This window comes from Cuculus canorus, chromosome 6 (assembly GCF_017976375.1).
Source record: "Cuculus canorus isolate bCucCan1 chromosome 6, bCucCan1.pri, whole genome shotgun sequence".
Classification (NCBI taxonomy): Eukaryota; Metazoa; Chordata; class Aves; order Cuculiformes; family Cuculidae; genus Cuculus; species Cuculus canorus.
The window spans coordinates 34,632,969-34,656,942 of NC_071406.1; the positions used below are offsets into that span (position 1 = coordinate 34,632,969).

The 23,974-nt window shown below is 37.3% G+C and overlaps 1 long non-coding RNA gene across 2 annotated transcripts in view; it reads left to right on the plus strand.

Moving 5' to 3' along the window:
• Nucleotides 1-23,974, plus strand: part of LOC128852607 (uncharacterized) — a 46,254-nt gene that overhangs the window by 18,576 nt on the left and 3,704 nt on the right. The window contains exons 2-6 of one of the 2 annotated variants that reach the window (XR_008450591.1): nt 3,167-3,237; nt 15,508-15,554; nt 16,527-16,576; nt 18,564-18,648; nt 22,390-22,482. This is a non-coding gene — a long non-coding RNA (uncharacterized LOC128852607). The remainder of the gene's footprint in view (nt 1-3,166; nt 3,238-15,507; nt 15,555-16,526; nt 16,577-18,563; nt 18,649-22,389; nt 22,483-23,974) is intronic. The other variant, XR_008450590.1, reaches the window with a different exon arrangement.

A 23,974-nucleotide genomic window follows, 5' to 3' on the forward strand; every position in this document is an offset into this window, starting at 1 on the left:
TGACTCAGATTAACTTCTTCTGTGTCACATTTTTTCCTTATTGCAAAATTATTTCAACATGATTGTGATTTGTTGTGTTTACTTTCGTTCACTTCCAGTGTCTTCTCTGCTTAGCACAGGGAGAGCCCATTGCTTTGTTTCACTGAAACATAGCAAAGGTTCAACCAGAGACCAATGTGTTTTAGTGACTGATTTTGCAGGATAAATCCAATAAATAATCTCTGAAATAATTTAATCATCACAATTCTCAGTTTTTAAGGACTTCGCTTCTTTAAGAACTGAGACCAGATTGCACAATATTTTGTTTTAATCCTGAATCTGTTTTTCTATTCAGTACCATTCTTCCCCCCATGTCCACCCCCCCCAGGCTAGAGCTGTAATGAATAGGTCTGATTTACAGAAGAATAATGAACAATCAGAGGTCTTCCTCCTGCCACTGTCTGCTGATCACTGACAATTGCACTTTAGGCTTCCATTCAAAACCGAGCAAGCTGCAGAAAACAGGAGGTTCTATGAGAAATTTATGGGGAAACATCTGCCACAAAAAACAAGCGACTCTGGTAACTAAAGAAGGTTCAGAAAAGAAACTGATTGTCTTCTTTTATGAAAGAAAGAAACAAAGAATAATTGCACTTCTATAGTTAAGGTAGATTAAAGAATATGCTTTTATAAAAACTTATCCAGTCTTCTTTCTTTAGTATTCTCCTTCTGATTGTTATAAATACTCAGTCAATTATAATTTCTGCAAAAGATTGCTTTATTATGTTTATATGGGAAAGCATAAAAGCAAACAGCGCTGGGTGCGCTGGGGAGTCTCCGCTCCACCAACAACACACACTTAAGTCCAAGCTCTTAGTTCCTTTTATATTATTCTGCAGGTCAATATTGTCCATGTGGCCATCTCCTTTTCATTTTCCTTATCTTCACTTCTGTACTTTGAACTCGATTTCTTGCACGAGGTATCCTTCAGGTCGTTATCAAGTTAATCCGTAGTCTCCTGCTATTGTTCCATGCCTCCCCAGGACATCCATCACTCAGTCTTCGAATCATCCCAGCAGGCTTTTTTCCGTATCGTCTGTAATGCTAATTTGCAGGTCGTGCACCAACAGGCATTACATTGTGTTTTCTGGTTCGAATTACATCTACACTCTTCACATGATCAAGGAAATAATGTCCTTTATTAGTGTCCAGAAATTTCCACTCTTATCCCACCATGATGAAACTCAGAAACAGTTACACATTATATGTGATATTGCACTCCAGTTTTACCAATCTGTTTTGTCAATGATCACGTTTTTCACCACAAAGAAGATGGACAGATGTGATCAAGCCGTCAGAACAAATCAAAACTGTGTAATGTTTACACACGTTGTAGAGTACAGATAGCAAAGAACTTTCTACTTCTTTTTGCTTGCAGTTTGTGAGACAACCAGAAGTGGAAATCTAATCATACATTTACACCTGCTGCATATGTAGGAGCTGCAGAGAAAAAATAAAAAGTTTTACTGAATCAGAAGACAGTTCTCTCAAGATTTTATGGCTGGTTCTGTTTTTCTTTTCAAGACGAGTTATAAATTATGTACAGGGAGAGCACTCAAAAGCACTCACAAAAATTGAGTGAAGGTACATAAAGAAAGGTCTTAAGATCCCAGATCCAAACTAATATGTATTCTTAACAGTGTAAAAATTGCACACAATGTTGTGTTTCCATTCGTTTTCACTGTGTCTTCCTAGGGAGATAAATTTGAATTCAAATGTAAAGATAATTTAAGTGGGGATTTTGGTTTTGTCTGCAGTAAGCCAGTGTCTGGTTAACACGATGCTATGTCCTTTGTTTGAAGCTAAAGTGTTTTTCTTACCAAACACACAGGATATACCAGTGTCAGAGTGGATGTTTATATATTCAAAATGACCTGGGTTTTAAAGTGGAAACAATTATAGCAGAAACTGAGGTTTCCTCATAGGATTTTATGATTCTGAACAACAATTCCTACCATATAAACAAAATTGCTTCAGCCTGAGAGCATGTGTACTAGGTGTTTTTTAGAATGGTGATCCCTCAATTGCAAATGGAAATAAAGATTTATGGTAGAATTGAATCTTAGATTTTATTTTCATTTTACTAATCAGAAATTGTATAGTATGTAAATATCATAAATATCATAAATATATAAACCAGAATAGACTAGAATAGGTTTTAGTAGCTGCATTATACCAGAACAATGCAACTTATATAAATAGTTTGTCTCAGCTAGAAACAACTCAATGGTGTTCTTAGAAGAGTATTTGTTCTACGCAAATTAAATTTGGTATAGGCTATAGCATTATATATAACTATAGCATTGCTTGCTTCATCAATCTTCTTTCCTAACACACTGAAGTCACTCAGTAATATACACGTCGCAGGCAATGTTCAGGCATGCTGAATCACTGGCAGACAGTCAAGGTGCTGAGACGGACATGGAATTTCTCAATGACTGCACCACTGGCAACCTGTGTCTAGCTAGGCTGCTTTTCATCATCTCCCACTAGGGTCACACAAGGCCATAAGAAGCTGGCTCAGAACAGTCATATGCCTCACTTGAGTGCATTGGGAAAAAAGACTGAAGAGACCCTCTGGTACCTTGCCTGTACAGGAGAAACCAGATACCCTTGCACTGTGATCTTGTGGCTTTGGGGGAAATGTTTTGTTTACAGCCTTTCTTTAGCTTTCATCACTACTTGGTTATGCCTCTGGTGACAGGCATCTGTTCTTTACCTCATCTTTTAATACTTTGGGAAGACAGAAGGGCAGGAATGACCAACACCTGTCCTGCTTCCTCTTAGTGCTGTTCTTTATAGTGCGACCTTGCCCTTTCATGCATGTGTAGTGTTCCCTCTGGCTCATATGGTCCATCTGTTGGACAGAGTGCGTCTTGCTGTTTATGTGGGTTTCACTGTCTATGCAGAGAGTAAGGTCATAAGTGAATAATAAGCTCTAAGAGATATCAAGCTTTGCTAGAAATTCTCCAAGGACTTTGCATAACATGAAAAACAGTTCTAATACCTAATTCTTAATACTAATATTCATTCTGGTTTGACTTTTATGCTTTAACAGTTATTTATTACATCTTATTTTGCATTTATCTGATAAATTAAGAATGTTTTGATACCTTCTTTCTTACAGACCACTATCAATGTCCTGCTAAGCATGTTCTTGATCTGTCAACTCACTGATCTTCCTTAGTATCCTGTAAGGTAAGTTTTACAGTTCTTGAAACACTGTTGTAATTCTCTTAGGGATCATTTTGATAGGCTAAACACTGGAACTGCATGCAGAGTGGTAACATCACAGTGGTAACCTATTATGTTCAGCCATAAAAAGAGCTTCTGTTGATATTTCCTTTGATACTTCTGTTCCTGTTAACTTTATTAAGCCTTTCTGAGTCATGTATTTCCTAATGTAATTCTTAAACCATAGGAGTGTCTTTCCTATCCTGTTGACAATTCATTATGTAATTAGAGAACAGTATTCTGGAAATTATATGCTGCATAACTTTGAACAGTTTGCTGTTCACACACGTTAATTCCGTAAGCTGTGTATAAAGCAGAGGGAGGAGGAGGTGCTAGGGCGAAAGAAGAAGAGCACATAGGTGAGAAGTGCTTTTATAGATGCATAAACACTAAAATGATCTTTAGGAGGACACATTCCTGCAGGCTATCAGCAGGTTGGGGTATAATGTATAATCACTTTGGTTTTCAAAAGGTTCCTCCCAACATTTTGAATAGCTCACTGAATAGTGTTTATACTAGAGAAATCTGTTATCTACTAAATGGAAAACATCAGGACTATCATCTTTTAAAATAAGGGAATACTTTATTAAAAGGAATTTGGAAAAATGTTGGATTTGTATGTCTCTTTCATTCTTATGGCCTTTATTGCTGTGGTTTCCTTTAAGTTAACTTTTGCTGCTCCACTTTGCATGTGAGACATATATGCAAGAAGTTCTTAAAAACATTAACTATGTTTATACACTATAGCCAAAATAATTGTTTCAGTTGATAACTGTATTTTGTAAAAACACAGACCTTCATGGCTCAAGCATCCAACCATTCTGAATGAAATAGAAAGTGAATATTTTACAAGATTTTAATTTCGGGGTGGACCTGATATTCAGATTGAAGACAAAAACAGAGTTGTTTCTAAAGTTTGTTTTGAGTAACCACCACTCAGTGGGGTAACAGTCTTTTGAAAAGGGGATGTGTTCTGGAACATGCTCTTGCACCCCTGGATCACCCAAAGCAGCGTACCTGGGCGGGCTGAGTGAATAACAGGTGCTGCACTGGCCATGTGACTCTGAAACCACACTACAGTGAACGTGCAGTATCTTTGACTCCAATACAGATGTTTTCCGTACAGGAAGTCTCTATTCCAAACTTTCCCTTCTCTTCTCTTCTCTTCTCTTCTCTTCTCTTCTCTTCTCTTCTCTTCTCTTCTCTTCTCTTCTCTTCTCTTCTCTTCTCTTCTCTTCTCTTCTCTTCTCTTCTCTTCTCTTCTCTTCTCTTCTCTTCTCTTCTCTTCTCTTCCTCTTCCTCTTCTCTTCTCTTCTCTTCCTGGCACTCACATGGCCTTGATCATGCTTTTTGCTCATTCTGAAACAATTATATGCATTTGAAATGGCAGCCAGACTGATTATAGCCTGTGTTTTTAAAATAATTAGCCATTCATTCTGATGACTGCATTTAGCAGAACATTCAAATCAACCAGGCTGCAGGTGGAAAATAATTTCTTTGTTGTTGTCTGCAAGTTTAAAATAAGATGATAAACTAAGTAAATCCTGTTCTTCCTCAGCCATTTGCCATAGGTGACACTCAGTCTCAAACCATATTTTTGTGTCTTTATTCATACTAGAAAATTTCCATGACTTTTTGAAGATGCTAAGAATTGTATAAAGGAAGTATTTGCCAAAATATTTCTCTGAAACATTTCTACTTTTGGACAAAAATCAAGATGAAATCTGAAAGATGCTGTACAGCACTTTACTTGTGTTATACCTTGTAAAGCCCAATTTCACACCTTGGTTTTCCTGTGATGAAATGTTGCATTCCTGCTTTTTAAGTGACAGGACGTCAGAATGACCTGAGTTGCTTAAAAAGTTTCATAGCAGAGCCAAAGCAACTTGCTGTAAAACGACATATATATTCCTTGTGTTTGCATAATTAAGAGGCAGCCTCCTATTTTTTCCTAGTGCCAAAACACATAGGAAAACATGCATAATTTACTGAAATAGAATGGAATAAGGCAACCTCCTGGAGTATTTTATTTAGATTTTTGTTCTGTTTTATATTTGGTACCTTGTTCTGGCCGTTGAGATGGAACTGAAACTTGTACTTTCCAAAATTTGTGGACTCGAGGCTGTGTGTCTGTTAGTGTATGTGTGTGTGAGAAACTTCACAATATTTTTTCAATCCAGCAAAGGAAACTTTCCTACGTATAAGATGATAGAGTTTAAAAAATGCTTTGAAGGTGAGCAGGAACAATCTTTCAATTGGATGACTTAAAAGACCTATTTAATATCCATTATTAATCGTGGATTTTTCTTTGCAAATCTCTAATCTACCCATCGTGTGGTTTAAGCCAGAAAATGCATTATGCAAACTAGTAGTGATTTATTAAAAAGCCCAAACACCCCATGTTTTTTACCCTCCATTCCTTGTTACACAAAGACAACAAGGGCTGTTGTATTTTTAATTATTCTCATGGAGATTCCAGGACATCAGTTAGAGAAGATCTACAGTAAAAATGGGTCATAAAACTCTTCTCTGATGCATGAGTCTCCTTGAAATGCTGTTACACCTATGGGCTGTGTCTGTATGAGTAAATCCAAGCATGCCTAAGAACATTTCCATGCACTGGGCTGTGAATGTCCAAGCTACTAAACAGACTTTTATCTGGCCTGAGTTCATTGTTTTCCAAACAATGCCATATCCAAACAATTATTGGGCACATTTTGGTGTTTTGGCAGTTAAGTTATCATGGGTGGCCATTCCCTGTGAAGCCAGACCTCCTGGGACTTATGCATTGGAGTCTGAAAGCCATTGTCAAGCACTGACATAAGTCATGCCAGTCCCACTCGGGCTCAGGCCCAAACACATTATCAGGAAAGTCTGTTAATTGGCATAGCCAAATGGACAGTAGAAACTGATATTTCTGTGGATCTTGTGCTGTCATGGAAGGATATTTTGGAAAAAAAAAAACCTGGTCTCTCAGATGAACATCTGGTCATTTGTGATTTTTAAAACATTGGTTTAACATTATTTGCAATTGAAATATTCCCAACCATCTATCCTCTGTCCCAGCTTATTGCACTTTCCTACAGACCTGCTGAGCTCTTTTATTGTTGCAAATGAGTAACAGGAAAAGCTCCAATTATCCTGAAGTTTCAGGGCAAGGTGTGTTTGACAAGAAACTCATTATGGCTATACATTGGATGTCAAAGGGGTAGTTTACAGGGTTCTTGGAAGGCATGAAAATTGCATAAAGCTTTTAGGCAGAATCACAGAATTTTGGAGGTTGACAAAGATATTAGAAATCCTCAAGAAGAGTAAAATATTCACTGACAGTTAATTGATTTAGAACATCTATCTCCTACTCCTATTAATAAAAAATACTTGAAGAAACAGACCTGTCGGTTAGAAATTTATGTCAGGAAAAAACACGCAACTCAAAGAATCTAATCTTTGATATAGCAAGGGAAATTGGGATGTAAGGTGGTGATTAAAGCTATACATTAATGATTTTAAAATGTCTGTTATATAGAAAATCTCTAATAAAATCCAGTGTAGTATGTGGAGTAATTTGTTCTTCAGGAGGCTGACACAATTAGCAAAGGCATTTTTAATAGTGGCCAAAATATAAGCAGTGCAACAGGATAGAATTTACGGAATAAAAAAGATGGGTTTATGCTCACACTGGGATTTCTCCTAGAAAAGACACAGAGATAAAGATTTGTAATCTGTAGCAAAAGTGGAAAAAGAAAGAAAAAAATGGTAGAAGACCTGCAGTTGTTGCTGGCTGGTTTCCAGAACAGTAGGCAGTCAAAGGCCTTTTCTTACCACCTCCTTCATTTGCTGCTAGCTTCAGTAAGAAAATCTGGGATCAACAGCCATATTAAACAGTGCAAAAGCCTTTTTAGGTCTTTGTCAGTAGAGCTGTAATTGATCCTTATTTTTTTTTTACTTTGAACAGCTTTCTGCCAATTTGATATGTCTTATTTTCTGGATATGTCAGGGATGCAGGGCATATTCTGCCTTTCACTGTTTTATCTCCTTCATGTCTTATATCACTGCTGTCAATTGTAACTCACTCTTTCTTCTCCCAGGAGAATGGTTTCCTCCCTTTCTGACTGTTTTTTTTATAACTCCTTCACCACCTTCCTTCTAATCTAGGCCAGGCCACAACTTTATTCCGTTTCCTTTCTTAGAAGTAAAAGAAAATGAAAGAAATTTCAGACAATTTTTCTAATATTTTTAAAATAATATATTCTATTGTCTTCCATGTTACCTCTACCCTCCGTCACCACACACACACACTTTGTTGTACTATGTGTTTAGTTCATTATAAGTGGCTTTTTGGTATAGTCTCCTCTAACAAAAAATATTATACGCGAAAATGTTGGCTCGAATAAGGACACATCTGTGAACTGCCATGAGTTTGAAACGGAGCAATGTTATGAATGTGTCCTTGGGAATGTAATCATGACCTGAGCATATCTTGTTGCCTCTTAAAATCTGAATGTGATATTCATGGCATATAGCTTCCTCCAATGCATAGAGAGGTGATCTTTCCTGTCGAAGGGTGTCTGCCCACAACCAGTGATAATAAACAAATTATTGAATGAGGAGAATCCATTGTTTGGGGTTGGCTAATAGGACACCCCTATAGGTATTGTCCTATCCTATAAATTTGTTTCCGAATAGAAAGGAGAAATTGCAGGTAACCTGAGCTATATGATGGCGTTTTTCCAATGGGACTTAGTTATAAAAGATAAGCTCACGTGTATTGCCTAATGCAAACTAAAATGTGACCACCAAAAAGTAGCCTGTGTAAGTTAATGTTGTTGGACTGTACTAAGGCCAGAGACACCAAGTATCTGGCATCTGGTATTTATCAGAGCTTCTGGCTTTGGCTGCAGATCTCGGCAGTATCTGGGAAACTGTTGAGAGAGTTCAAACAGTTGTGACAGGCACCATAATTTGGATGACTGCTGGCTTTTCATGTGGACAAACTTCTTCATCTAATTAAACCCTGAAGATCTCCTTGTATTAGGTACGTACAGAGGATGCCAGTAACATTTTCCCTTTGATCCCAATGGGAAATGTTTCCACTTCCAAGATGAAAGACTTAGGAAAAAACATACTCCCCATTAAATAGATTGGATGTTCATAATGTCCTAAAGTTTTACCAAGTCTCATTTAACTTCCAGGTTTGTGGTCCCTAACGTCTTTCTGTTGGATGGTCACAAATAGTACTGAAATTTGTCCTTATGCATTTTTCAATAATGATACTAGGTCAAAGTAAACTTAGCATTACAATCACAAATCATTTCATCCTATTTTTATTAGAACAGTCTGAACCTGGTGTGTACAATAATTCTTGTTTTTTTGAGTCAATGGCTAGAGTAATTACAAATGAAAGAAAGGTAACTACAGCAAAGGAAATATGGCATGAATACCTAACTCCTACCTTACTGCAAGTGAAAACATGATACACCTCAAAAAAAACTGGTGAGCATCAGATGCAGAGAGCAACAATCCCACCTATGGAAAAGGTTGTAAGTCCCATAGACTGACCAAATAGGGTACTGATACGTTCCCTGCCTAGACATCTTCATTATGGCATCACCAAAAGCTGTAATGCTACCAGTCCTGGTGTTTTCCATCACAATGCAGCTGTTCAGGAGGTAGTCACTAACCAGAAATATTCCTAGATAAGTAGAGAAAAATACATTTGTACCTTGAGATGTCCAAATGATTCCTTAGGACTATGGGGAGCTGAGTAGTATCTAAGGACACCTAAATGCTGTTCTAGTTTCAGACAGGCCTCGCATTATCCCTCACTGTAAAATACAGTAGTCCAATCTAAAAATCTTTGCTTTCTGCAGTTGCCATGTTTCAAATTGTCTTGGCTTGACTATTACTATTTCAATTATTTTTTCTTTCCTGAACTCAGGTGATCTTACACATCAAACTGCTTGTATACTTGCCTGAAGTTGATTCTACTTTAGTGAGTGCAGCTGCCTGGAAGATCTTATACATAAAGACCTCCTGTTAAACATGTAAAATGGTACTGCATATGCTAGGATACATACTTTTAGCAGTTATAATTAAATTTTGCAGTTCTGTATAATGATGCACTTGAAGTTTTTTATCTTGGATTTTTACTTTCTATAAAGAATATATCTATATCTATATCTATATCTATATCTATATCTATATCTATATCTATATCTATATCTATCTATATTTTTAAAAAATACTGCCACATTTCTCTCAGTTGGTCTCTATGGCAGTAGACAGATTAGCAAGAACCGGAGAAAAAAATCCAGTGAGAAATCACCTGAAGACAGAAAGTCACCATAGCAAGCAAAATTGCGAAGTTGCCTACTTGACCCTAACCAGGGGTTCTTTATAGGGCTGCACTGTCTAAGGCTCAAAGGTAAATTCGAACATTCTCCAGTGCTGACCCTGCCAGCTGAGGCAATGAGCATGTTGTTAGCTCAGTGTTCTCAGATGGTGAAGAATTAGCAGGCTCACGTGCATAGGCAGAGCTTTATTCCAGCTGGACAACTCATTGTCTCTCAATCAGTGGTGGAAACTTGCTAGGATAAGGGGAAATATAGTAAGATAAGTGCAAATTTTCTTTTTCTCCCTTGGCTTATGATTTTGAGTCTGAAAGGCAGATTCTTCAAAACAAGTCTTTTTATTTGAGTCAATTTATTCAGCTGCTTCAACAAAGTGCCAAGGGTAAAGATTTTTCATGCAGGTTGTTCGATGAATGTGGGTGAAGTTTTGCAGAGGTTTTGGATTCAAATGGTAGAAGATTATAAACTAAGGGACCACAAAGCTAGATTTTTTTTTTCCAGTATGGTATTATAGCTTTCATTTAGGACCCAATGAGTTTCTTCTGTCTGCAGTGGTAGCAGATGCTGGCCTGTGATTAGGGTTAAGAGGAGTGTTAAATTTAATGGCAGACAAGAGCCAATAAGAGCTCCTTATACAACTGCTTGCCTAGTTTTAACAGCGTCAAAATGTTGGACTTGAATTCTTTCCTTTGCCCAGATAGGATGCTCAGTGAGGTTCAAATCTGTGTTTTAGCTGGCAATGTTTAAGCAATCTGAACAACATTCAATTGAAATATGTTTCACTCTCGCAGAAACAGAACTATTGCCAACAGAAAAACCCTAATTAGGTTCTTTTAGTTGCCAAGAATTTCAGATTAGAGGAAAATCTGTTTAAGGCTAGGTTGAAATTAGTATTCAGACATGTTGAGTGCTGAAGAACTACAACTCCATGCAAAGAGAAAAGCTTTGCATATGTGTATTTATCTACAGGTAAATCAGAAAAGGACCTCTTGACTAGATCCAGTTAGCTTATTTTTAAGGTGACAATTAAAGAATCAGGACAACAAGCTACCCATATTGTGAAAGACCCAGTGAGCCACTGGAGGTGAATTTTATCCAGTATGGAAAATTTGTTTTGTGACGGACAGAGTAACTGGTTTATGAATAAATACAGCATAACAACTAAAGGTTAGAATTTCACTTGATAGGGGAACTAGGAATTAAGTTATGAACTAACATGGTGGTGTAGTTTTAAATGACTTTTAAAGCAGTAATGAATGTGAGTTGACACACACACAGTGTCAACAAGGGCTGATGCTATGGGATTAGGCATTAGTGAAAAAAAGTGTTCCTAATGAAAGCTTAGTCATAGCTTCTCGACTTTTCTTTTTGGCCATTTCTGGCTGACCAGAGATCTTAAGATCAAGGCTAGACATAGAGCTGGCATGTAGCCTCGAAGGGTTTATGAATCCATGTTACACACTAGACAGCCAGCACTGGGGATGTCATGCAGGAAGGAGTTTCTGTGATTCACACTGTCACAAATATGTAGAGTGTATCTCAACTGGAGTAATGGGGAAAATGGGGGTTAATATTAGGCAATGGGCTAACATTGTCTTATATGAAAACAGAGATTTAGGAGTGGTGCTGAGAGGACCAATGCACATTTCTGTCAGACTGGGTCTAGCAAAAGGTCATTTTATGCAGGTAACCAATTTTTATAATTTCTTCGGTGAATCTAAAAGAAAGTGTCTAGGTTTTCACTAGAGATATTGCTGTTCTGGATATGTGATTTTCCCTTCACAAAGCAGTGATTTTAGTTTTTACCTAAACATAACCAACATTCACAGGGTGGCTTACAGAATTATGTGAAAATATTCTATGGTATCAAATAATTATTTATAATTTTTAGTATTAAAGTTTTTACAGAGTTTAATCACGTTAAAAGAGTAGTTGATATCTATTAACACAGAGCATTAGGGGCAGGTTTACACTGTGTATTGTTAACATGGGACAAAAGTTTCCCTTTTTTTCCTAGATTTTCCGTGTGGGTACTGTGTTTCTCTATATGGATGTGTTATAGTGACTGTGCTGGATGGGTGATGGAGCACTCTCTTGCTTCCATGTGAGAAGAATCAGGGGCTCAGGAAGAAATTTTGAGAAAGAAGCTGAATATCATCTTCCTAGTCATGGAATAGAGAGTAGCAAAGTAATTTGAAAAGCATCAACAGAGGAGTTCTCATCATAATCCCTTCTCATAATAAACAGAGTTATCTTATTTCATGAGTTAAATTTGCACCAATAAACAGACTACGAGTTCCCACAAGAACATGACCTAGGCAGTCCTCCACAGTCTAAAAATTATCCTAAAAATTATCGGGAAAATACCCAGAGTACAGGACTTGTCAGACCTGCAGTAGGGACCTTTGAGGTCTTTGTACTGGTCCCTGCAGCCAAATTCCTACTAGAAAAAAAGGCCGGCGTGGTATACCCAAGTTGTCTTTTTAAAAGGAAACCCTGAGGCATTTAGTCATCCAGGAGTACAGTAGCCCAGATATGACTCCATTCTAATCAGTACAAGACCTGTCAGGAGGGACAGGTGATCAAGATGATTTCGTTAATGCCAGGTCTTTCTTGAAGTGTGTTAACAGAAGTGTTGATGGTAGGCTATGTCAAAACCCAGGTATAGATCAGGTCTTTAAAATCCACTTGTGAATATAGATGCACTTTGCAATCTGCCTTGAAATCTGCCTTAACATTCAGAATATTTTCCATCTATTTTTAATGGATGGGATGAGATTAGCCCCAAAAAGATCTGAATTTTCAGTTGCTGTAAATACCAACTTGTGCTTACTTTAAATTAATGATTCAGCAACCAGTACATGAACTCTGTTTCTTAATAACTTGCCACTTTCTGCTATGTTATGGGTCCTGGCTGAATCACAACTACAGTCTGTTCTGTGTCATGTTTGGAGCTAAAAACAAGCCTCAAACCAGAATTTTCAAACAAGGTATCTGAGTATCCTATCCCTACAGAGTCTCACTTTTGTTAGTGAATAGCAGGCAAATACAAAGTTTGCATGGTTTAGTAAAAGTGAATTCAAGCAAAAGATGTCAAATGAAAAGCAATCTTTATGGTGCCCCATAAAAATGATGTTCTTATCTTCTATGCTATGTTTCCAACTCTAAGGGCAAACTTTGTACACTACCCCAAATGTACAAACTATAAATCACAATAATTCTCTTATGCCACAGAAAATTTTCACATAATTCTGCAGCTGGCCCTGTGAAGAGTGGTCAAGTTTATGTGAAGGCTGAAGGTACTCTTAAGTAATTATTATGATTTTGCACTTAGGAAACTAACATTTTATAGCCCTTAAGCTTAAAAGTTGAACTGACCAAAAAATGGTAAAAGCAAATTCATGAACATTTTACAAATTAATGACTAATTTTTTTCTGCTTTTGCTTTTCACTAAAACATATATTGTATGCAAATACATAGAAATAGTAGGCATTTAAGACTCCAAATCATTTACGTTCATGGCTTTCTTGAAGGTGAATAAATCTCTAACTGTCTTCATGTGCAAAACCTATTATCCCTATGAAGCACATCATGAAAGCACGAGTTCAGGATTTCTGCTGCATAAGGTCTGAGAGATTAGGGCTGCACAGTTTAGCATTCATAAGTATTGCCAAGAATCTCATGATTACTTTACTGTATCCATTTTATTTAATCTTCACAGATGATAGCAAAATATTGTGTTATCACATACTTACCTTAAATAGTAGCAAGAGTTCCTACTATGACACGCACTTTAAAAGAATACATGAACGTCTTTAAGTTGGTAGTAACATAGTTTGGGGCCTCTTTCTGATTCAGTTTAAAACATGTTCCTGATAGTTCTAGAGCTGGGGTTGAGTTTGTCCAAGAAGGCCAAAGCCGGGGTTAACTAGTCAACACTAATTCATAAAACGGAGAGTTGAATCTGCAGTTTTCCAGTTTGACACAGATTTTTGGGTACACTCTCTCTGCCTAAAAAGAAAAAAAGATAACTTCAGTTCCTGTAAATTCTTATGTATTTCATGTTTCGTATTTCCATTGTGATATTTCTGGTTGTGCTCACTCTTATACGTCATCAAAACATTCACTGAAGGTTGACTATCTCTGGCTTTTTATTTCAGAAAAAAATAATGACACATCACTCTCTAAGGGTCACTTATAATGTGAAATTTCTGAGCCTAAGGATGTTCAGAATAAAAAAATTTGAAAGGTGGAAAAAATACTTATTATCTTATCCATTAGAATTTTATTCTGTGTCATTTGGGATTAAATTTTTGATCATTTTAATGACACTACGACAAAAATGAAAGCTTTTGTATGTGAAAAGCAGCAGTAAATTCTAAGATTTTTAGACCCATGCATGAATAATGCTCCCGTTGACATTCTGGTCATAAAGTATCAGTGTGGCTGATAATTAATTGCAATGTTGTAAAAGTTCTTGCAGATAATCATTACAAAACAGGACCTACTACAGGCTAATTCCTCAAAATCTAAGTGTTTATAATTTTATGTATTTCACTTTGGTGCAAAATGGTTCAGATGATGCTAAAAGACTCACCCCTTCCTTAGGAATGGATTTTTTTTTTTTCCTTACCTTACTTTCTCCATGTAAGCTCCCTGCATGTAGAACTCCTTTCTTTTCTGAGCATCTTTGTGTTATTTAGCATATCTTCTTTATTTTAATTGTACGTTAAAATGATGGCATGGCTAGTAGTATAATGGCTTCAGTTTTTCCATAGCTGCACACAAAGTTGGTATTTTCTGTAAAGTGTAGAGCAATTAGACAGTCAAATCCCAATAAATTTCAGTGGATGCAGGACACAGAATTGGCTCAGCTGCTTTGAAAATCCTAAAAGGCTTATAATTTTTTTTTGCTTTTACTGAGTAAATACAGTAGTCCTTTTAAGTGAAATGTTTAGAAATGAACTGAAACACCAGTTCTGAATGGATAGAAATACAACAAAAATCTAGCAGTGTAGCTCTTGAAACAGTGTACATACTCTCTTTTTCATGACTCCTCCCTTTGTAAACTCAGATCCTGAAGAGCCAGCAACTGAAGTCAATGGAAAGTGAAGCTGCTGAGCAACTCTGTAAACAAACTCTCACAGTTCAGTGAGGTATTCACAGAAATACATCCAAAAATGTACTTTTTGTTTGTATGGTGTCTACATGCTTGATGACTCTTCAACTATATGCAGATGCACTGCACCATAGAATAAAAGGTTGTTAGCCAAGGGTTTCTTGATATCTCTCAGACCTCACAGATACACACCAGAAGTAATTGGAGTCTGAGTAGTGAGTCTCCAATTTTAAAGACAATGGCACTAATACCTACGGGTGCTCATTACTTCCAAAGCAAAACTATAGCAGAATGTGACTCAATGCTGGTAGCAGTTTTCACTATATTTTTAATAATACTTACTGTATAATAGATATATATCAATTTGTGTGTTCTATTAATTTTCAGTAGTGTTATATTATTTCTATAGTGGAACATTTTCATGGGTTACCTAATTAGAAAGTTCTTCAAATTTAGTACCAAACCATTATTTTTCTACTTATGTAGGGGTGGGGTTTTAAAATAGGTTTTTTTTTGAGAATGCATGTAACATTCTGTATGTTTTATCCATTCTCATGAAGCAGTTCCACTTAGTAAGCAGTGATTTTAAAGCCATGATTTTAAAAGGTAGTTTCAGTCATCTATTATAGTTTCAAATGCTTAGTTGTTTTAATGTTGGTTTCAAAATATAATGTTGGTTTCAAAATACTTCAAGATCTTGGCACTGCAGAAATCTGTTTCCTTGTTATGACTGTCATATAACAACAAATCCATTTCCTTTGTAGTTAATTGTATGGTGCATCATTGAAGGGACACGACCAAGTATATGTGGGTAAGAAACTTTTACTATTTACCTCCCTTCACTTGTTTCTGTCTGATCTAATTATATTCCTCCAAACACTGAGGAAACACATAGCAACACCTATGAAGGCAGTACATCCAGTGCAGTGCTGGGACTTCTAAGACACAGCTGTACATGGAAACAAAATCTTAAGAATGGGGAAGAAATATACTGATAATAATGTGGATTATACGTGTCCTTCTTCACTTCACAATTCTTGATAGAGTGAGAGGCCAGACTATCCTGAGAGGACAATTTTGTGGCAGAGATGAGATGACAGCTGCTCCCACCCTATATTGGCTTCTGTGGCAAGATAGTCAGCTGCAGATCCAGCTCATGCAAAAAACCAAAGTACATTTATTTAGGCCCTGGTCCATGACTTTAAATACTATGTTTTTTTCTGTGTATTCAGGGAAACCTGATGATTTAACTTAGATTTAATAACCCTGCTGGTCTGACCTCTCCCCACCTTTTGTGACTCGGCTAACTTGGTATACCAACACCATTAAGATTATGCAAGCATTTTATGTTCTATTTGACTGTTGAAGTTGCTAAACATGTACATGTACAGTGAAAACTTTGATACATTTTGGGTGCATAATATTTTCTATTAAATAAAATAGTAAGGAATCTGATAATATCCATTTGGAAAATTGCAGATCTAACATTCAAGCTTATATGTTTGTAGTAAGATATGGTGTATATAGGCTGCTTTGAAAAAAAAAACAGATTTTAGTTAGGACATATGCAAACAGCAAGCAGACACAAACCAATCTGGGAAATGGGAGCACTATACGGAAGACATTCCTTATGTTATGAGCAGCTTAGTCAGTACTGGTAAGGGGAGCAATGTGCCTTTAGCATAATGCCCAAGGAATCAAATCCCTGATATAGGAGACACCTGTTGAATAGCATCCTAAGACAGAGTAAAGATAAAACTCTTTTACCTTTCTTGTTCCACAGTAACACCACTTCAAGAAGGAATGTAAGATTCTGTTGGAACCAAGAACAAGGTTGCGAGCATATCCATGCTTCTACAGCCCACAAGCAATGGCAACTCCATGTCATGGTGAGAAAGGAGGGGGCAGCCTTGGGCAGCTTCAGCCTCAGGCATGGGTTCCTGCGCTTTCTCAATGATGTGGCTATTAGTGGGGATATGTGCAAGGTATTGACACCTAGGAACTGAAGTCTTCCTGCTAGCAGACTTCTACAGGAATTCCTTCATGCTTAGCTTTGCCTCTTGGTGAATAAGAACCCGAAGGCTTGCCTACCCCTCAGCTTGTCCATTTGAAAGACTTTTTTCAGCTATTGAATTTGTTCTATCTATTACAGATTTACATCTCCTCTTTCTTCCAGATAGCTGGGTTTCAGGAATTCTGCAATGAAAGTATAGCTCAAAAAAGGGCAAGTGTTATCCTCCAAAGGAAGTAATTTGAGGCTGTTCAACTAGATTATTACCTGTTTTGAGGCTATATAGAATATTATTTTTAAAAAGCCTAAGCAAAAAATAACCATACTGCAGAAGGGAAATGAAAAAAAAACTTAAGAATCTGGCTAACACCATCTTGTACTGAAAAAATCACAGAAACTCATTGAAGAGGAAGCTATACTAGAAGAAATTAAAAAAGGAAAACAAACACACAAACCAAATCTAACAGCTGAGAAGATGAAGTCATCAGCTTTCAGAAACCAATTGGGTGTAATTCTCCAATTCTATTCTGCAGGCCTCAGAATAAAATTTTGTCAACCTCTCTCTGGGAAGGTCTAAGAGAAAAAGAAGGGGAAGAAAATGAAGTATTCTATCTACAGCTGTCAGAAGGAAATGTACTGTTTCATTTTACATTAATCTTCCAGACCTGGAGCTAAGAAGAAGCGAAAATGTTAATTTTGCAATTTAATGAATACTTCACCCATTTATTCTTTTAACATTCCAAAATACACAGTAATGCTTTAGAAGAAGGCTGCATAAGTGCTATGTATATAGTAATCTGAATGTACTAAATCGAATTGGACTCTTGCTGTTCACAAGTACACGTTTAGCAGTCCAAAAAAAAAATCCCCAATGTTAAATGCAGTGTGCAAAAAATCAGAGGAAAGTTATGTATACATATCTCAAAGCAAAACATAGTTCAAAGAATTTAGATACCATTTTGTATGTTTGTTTTCTATTGCTCTTTTGCTTTGGTTTTCATGTCTGTGAAGGATATTCAGTTCTTCCATGAAAACTTTGCCAGTTAATCACTACTCTTCAACAGCTTTCTCTAATAACAGATTTCAGCACTGTATTTTAACAGCTGATGCATAAACCTTGGCCTGGGGAGCCATGAACATTGCTCAGTGAACACTTCCAGCATGGATTTGACTCTATTTCTCCATGCTGACTCAACAACATAGCAAACAAAACATTTCATTATGTAGGCTCCATGGGACATGTGGGATCCAGAACAGAAAGCATGAAAGGGTAGAAACACTCAGCTATTATTTTCTTATTATTTTGCACTTACAGAATGATTGGCAAATGATGGCACACACTGTTGAAAGGCAGATGCTGTAAATTGTCTTAGTATGATGTATATGGCTGCCAAGTAGCTATTTAAGTGTGTCTTCACTGTTACCAGCAAAAGTAAGATAGAGAAGTAAAGACATCCTGAAGCAATTATGTCATTTGGAAAGAAAATATGGCAAGGATTTTTAAAACATACGTGCAAAAGGAAGAACAAATTGAATACATACCATACTTGAAAGACTAATGGAAAAGGATTAATTGATAAACACAAAACTAAAACTGTCCAGTTATCAGTCACCTGATCAGTTAAGGAATTAGCATAGATCATTTATTCATTCTCTGAAGTACATTTTAAAATCATCAAAGCCTGCCATGATAAAATCATATAGTCTTATTCTAAAACAGCGGACAACAAAAGACAGTTTTCTCGACTGGACCAATAAGTCACTGTCATTTCAATTCTGAATGGATTAATTTTGGACTTTCTTTGTCAGATAGATCAGTAAAATCTTTGGGAATGGCCAAATTATTCAACTAAGAAGCAAAAGAGACGGACTGAAAGTCCCACATGCAGTTCATGTAAGTAGTTATGTTTAAAACTTTTTTTAAGTCTATAAATACAAGGAGTTTTGTGTTGCTTCTTACTGGTAACAGTATACCTGCTTTTTAGCACTAGTGTATTCAGTGCTATCCCAATGACTCAGTGAAGGCCAGGCTCCAACTGTAGCCCACATTTTGGAAAAACACACCACCAGTCAGTAATAACTTGCAAACTATCTGTTAATAAGTCTATTTCCACAACACTAATTCCAGACTGTTATATAATTGTAAGACTTTAATACACAAATTTTTAGGACTTGATGGCATTTTGCATTCTGTAGGGGAAAATAAAGAGAAAAATCATTGAGATTTCAGAATTATTCCCCTCTGAGCTTACCTGCTTATATAAAGAGAAACTTCCCATATACAGTACTGGAGGCCTCAGTCTATCTTATTCTCTGTAAGGCGTGAGTATGCCCATTGTATAAGAGAGTCTCAGGAGGCTACAAAAAAACTGTAGCACCAGCCGGTACCATTCCGTATTACTTCCCAACCAGTGATCTGTCATAGAGGAAAGTGTTTACACTAATAATATATCTATCAGAAAAATCTGAAGTGAGGCTGCATACGTAAATAAATTTTTTCTAAAGATGAAACCATGCAGAAAAGTGTAAGGGACAGGTTGTCAATGTCAAACGATGGATGGAAAAAGATGGGAAAGAAGACTTACAGGTAAATTTCAGGGGAACTTCCCTATTAAGAGCACCAGGAGATAGCAAGATGGGGATACACAGGAAGAACCAATGTTGCTTGATAATGGGCTGGACTGCAAGAACATGCCTGTGACTAAGTCAGTCCTAAACGACTAAGTCCTTTCCATCTCCAATGCCTCCAATGAAATCTCCGCCCTAAAATCATAAACAAATATCCATAGGCAAGCCAAAACAGATAAAGGTGTTTCCTCTAGAAAGGATGTAAGGGCCTTGAGGGAAATAGAAATGAAATTATTTTGGTTTGGAAGGATTTAATATTTTTATGGGCTGCGGACTCAATCAAAATCCCATAAAGGAATACCGTAACAAGTAAGGCCTAGTTGCCCTAAAATTAAGGAAGCTGCACGACTTGGAAACATTTCTGAGGCATCTCTTTAAAAACTCATGTGTCTTTACAAATGCAATACTTTATTAACAGGCCCAATGCAGGAAAACTTCAAGAAGATCTAGAAAAAAGGAAAAGCTTGACAGAATCATTTCATAGATTAGCAGAGCCATTAGTAATAAGGGTAGCAGAAGAAAGCAGGGGTTTGGAAGCAAAGGGCAGATGTATTTTTTTTTTCTATAGGCTTGGCCCCAGCTCCACTCTTTTGCATATACAAAACTTGATGAGAAATGGTTTCGTTGAGGACTTGCATCATAGTTATCTGAGAGCGTGATGTGATGTGCTAAGGTCTGAGCTGGCCTAATATTCCAAAAGTAAGCAAGTACATGGATGCAAGTCACGTTAAGGTTTTTCATAGATGTCAATAATTAATTAAGTTGTTCTGTAGATCCATATTGTCCTGCTTTCAGTAATTACTGAAATAAATACATTATGTCACTGCAGACTTGGGCCCTGATCCCACACATCAGTTCTTCTCTGTGTCTTCTCTTCTTTATTCATGCTTCTGAGCTCCAATAGATCCCCTCTTGTTGAACTGCCTGTTTCACACCAAGAACAGCATTTTGGCCCATGTGGCCTAAGAGAATACTAAAAATGTTCTCTAGTAAGTTTTCTTTTACATTTGTGTAAGGTTTGCACAGGTGGTAAAATTAAAAAGTATTCTTATTAGTGTTGCTGACTAAGTAGCTCTGATGACAAAAAGAGCAAGTATCATGCCTGTCAGAGTAAACATGCATCTGTATGAGCCCTGAAGGTGCAAATAAACAAATACTAAACTATCCAAGGCATATGATGAACAATAATAACTGACATTTATTTTCTCCTTTCTACTCTGTGTGGCTAAGAAAAAGTGGCATAAAGTAATGCAGCTAAAGTTGAGTAAATTTTTAAATTTTTCATCTGGTTTGAATAACGTTTCCTCGTGAATAAGTTTTCCTCTCATCTTGAAGCTTCTTTGTCATAAATGCTCCTTCCAATAATGGGGATTTGAATAGATACTTCGATTACTCAGTACGGAGCTGAATGTCAGTCCTTGAGTTTTGCAGTGGTTAGAGAGATTCTTCCTATCTTTCTTTTGATGCTGGTACTTGTGTTTATAAATAGAGATATTGTGACAGGAAGGACAAGAATTCAATGGGACTTCAATGCAGAATGTAGTTCACCACTGTATTCAGTCATCAGTAATTCACTCCACCTTAATGACTTCTTCACTACGTTAGACAAGACTGACATGAAAAATGAGGATCGTGCATCCCAGAACAGAGTGCACCAGATTGCTTATATTGCACTATGAGGCCTTGAATACTTGACTCACTGTATCGGAGACTGTAAGTTATAAGTAGCTATAATAGTAACTTTTCCATAAGTGGAAGTATTTGCTTACTCATGTTCTGCTAGTTATCCGGGACAGAAGGAACGGAAGGCAACTTTAAGAAAAACATGAATTGAGTAAAGTTCTTCAGCCATGCAGAACTGCATAGGCGGAATATATGTAAACAGATATTAAAAATATATCTTTGAATTTATGAAGATGAAACTGCAACAGGAAAAAAAAAAGAAAAGTAGTTTTAACACAATGGAAAAAGTTGGGATTTTGAAATTACATGGCTTGAATTGAGAAAATGGCTAGAAATGATGTTTCTCCTCTTCTCTATAATGTTGCCTTCCTCTGTGAAAGAGTTGGGAAAATTGGAAAGGCAAGGAACATGACAGAAGTGTGGCTGCCCTAAGCAGCACATACTCTATAGCAACTGTAAAATGCTCCATAAAATGACCCACCATTGATCTGACAAACACACTGTCAGACAAAAGGGCATTGTTATGTTTCACAAAGTAATAAATTGCTCTTCGTTGCATAGTATAAAATTGCAGCATCTCTCACTGATGCTATTTTCTTTTATGGTTTGTCATAAAAGAAGTCCCAAACTGAAACTATTTACCCAATTTTACATGGAATATTCTGAGAGCCTTTGAGATTGTTTTCCATTCTTGGAAAATAAACGCTATCACCCTCACTGATGTGTCCTTTACAATTGGGTAAAGCCTGAATCTTAAGTGCGGAGGGCTCCTCTGAGGGCTAGCAGCATGGGATCTGGGGCATAGGGCAGCAGTGGCTGTCGCTCTTGGGCACACATTGCTGCATCTTGAAGGAGGTGAGATGTCCTAAGCCCGTGAGCACCATGTTCATGCTATTGTTTTGATATTGACCCTTTCTAGATTTGAGCTCAGACATCGTTGCTGCCTCATGTGGGGGTTGTTCACAGAAGGCGAACTGGATCCTTTTTTTATCTTGTGAATTAATCCTGTTTTTCATTGCCAGAGTAACTGAGGACAATCAAGTTTAGTTTTAAATCTGTGTAAGTAGAGCCATTATGTGGCCAAAACAGGTGAAGAAAAAACCCAAACCAGTGGATGATAGCCGTGATTAGATAGATAATAAGTCTTTAAAAAGGAGTGTCTGATGTCCTGGAATGATGTGCTGCGTTATGCTGGCCACAGCAGAGCAGAAAGCTGCTCCATTGCGTGCAGGCTGCTGCCTTGCATCCAGTGTCTGGACTGCAACAGGGCAGGCATTGGTGCTGGCGGCACTGCTAACCCACATTTTCCATGCTCTTCCGCCAGAAACTGAAGCTGCTCTGAAGGGGTGGAAATCCTTCCTCATCTCTGAGGCTGCACAGCATCTCCACAGAACTTAAAGAGGCTGCTCTGTCAGAGGTCAGAGATTAAATAAACCTAGAAGAAGCAGTTCAGGATGCTGGGAATAAGTGACATTTTTCTTAATTGAGTAGGTTGGTGAAAAGCCCTGCTAGCTGGAGGCTCACTTCAAAATTTTTCCTCTCTGGACTGTGCTGAGAGTCCTGTGCTAATCAGATATATCCCACTACGAGTTCCGAGTAAAAGGATGTAAGACAGTACAAGGACAAATATGGGTAGCCACAGCAATCCGTGGTGCAGAGGCACAACAACGGCTCCAGCACTCCTCTCTCTGCCGTGGCCAAAGCGTTTTTATCATCAGTGCTTTCCACAAAAAGCTACATGCACTATCTTTCCTGAAAATGGATGGCTATTTTTTTGTTTGCAGGGAGGAAGTTGGGGAATAGGGAAGAGATCTGGGAAAGGGTAGGAACAGCCTTGTGTCCCTGCTCTGACATTGTCTTAGCATCCAGGATTGCTGCGCAGAAAGCATGCAGCAGAAGCAGCTGGAAATTAATTCAGATATGTAAGTCAAGTGCATATGTTATTAAAGTTGAAATGGGATTTAAGGGAGGAATACGAGAGCCAAAGAAGGGAGAGGGGTGTAAATCAAATACTTATAGTGTTGGCAAGCCTGGAGGCATTTTGCAGCTTGCTTTGTTACTGAACCTATATTTGCAGAAATCACACTAGTAGCCAGCAGTGTGATGTGTCTCCCAGCAGTGCTTTTAGGTGTAATGCAAAAACCATCACAGCCTAGTGGCACTACAGAGTACTACTTGGCTAACTGCAGCAGCAATTTGAGTTCTTAGTCTATTGTTATCAGGGACCAATACCCAAAAATAGACTGAAGGCCTCAACATTGCTACTCATAGTACACCCCATTCAAGACTTTTAGTTTCAGCCTCCAAATATAGTATTTGGGATGACGCTATTTGGTTCTTTTCCTTCAGACAGGAAAAACATACTTCTGAACATATTTTAGCCCAGCTTGTTCAGTCTGCCCTGAGTAGTTTTCCAGAAAAGCTGCACCATGACATTACCGCCTAGAGTCAATGCAAAAGCCATGCACTCCTAATGTTTCATCACTTGGAAGAAAACATTATAAAAGAGGACAGGTGCAAGAAAAATGCATAGAAGAATTTTGCTTTTACTTACTTGAACAGTAGCCACAATGATGCCAAAGAGGGAAAAACTAAATCAGTTCTAACATCCGTGTGGTATTTGATTTGAATTATTAGCACAAAAAATGTGGAAAACTACTTTCAAAAGTGTACGCATTGAAATGTTTTTGTTACTCGTAGCTCTCTTTCATGGGATGTGCAAGGGAATCCTTCTCAAGTGTATCACTTGAAGACAGTGAATAGCTAGCAAACTATCTTTCCTTGAAACTAATACTAAACTAGAACAAGGCAGGGTTTTTCACAAACATTAGGTTAAAAGGGAACCAGCACAGGGAAACACAGTGGCAAAATATGCTGAAGTCAAATATCCAATACTTCTTTCATAGGTA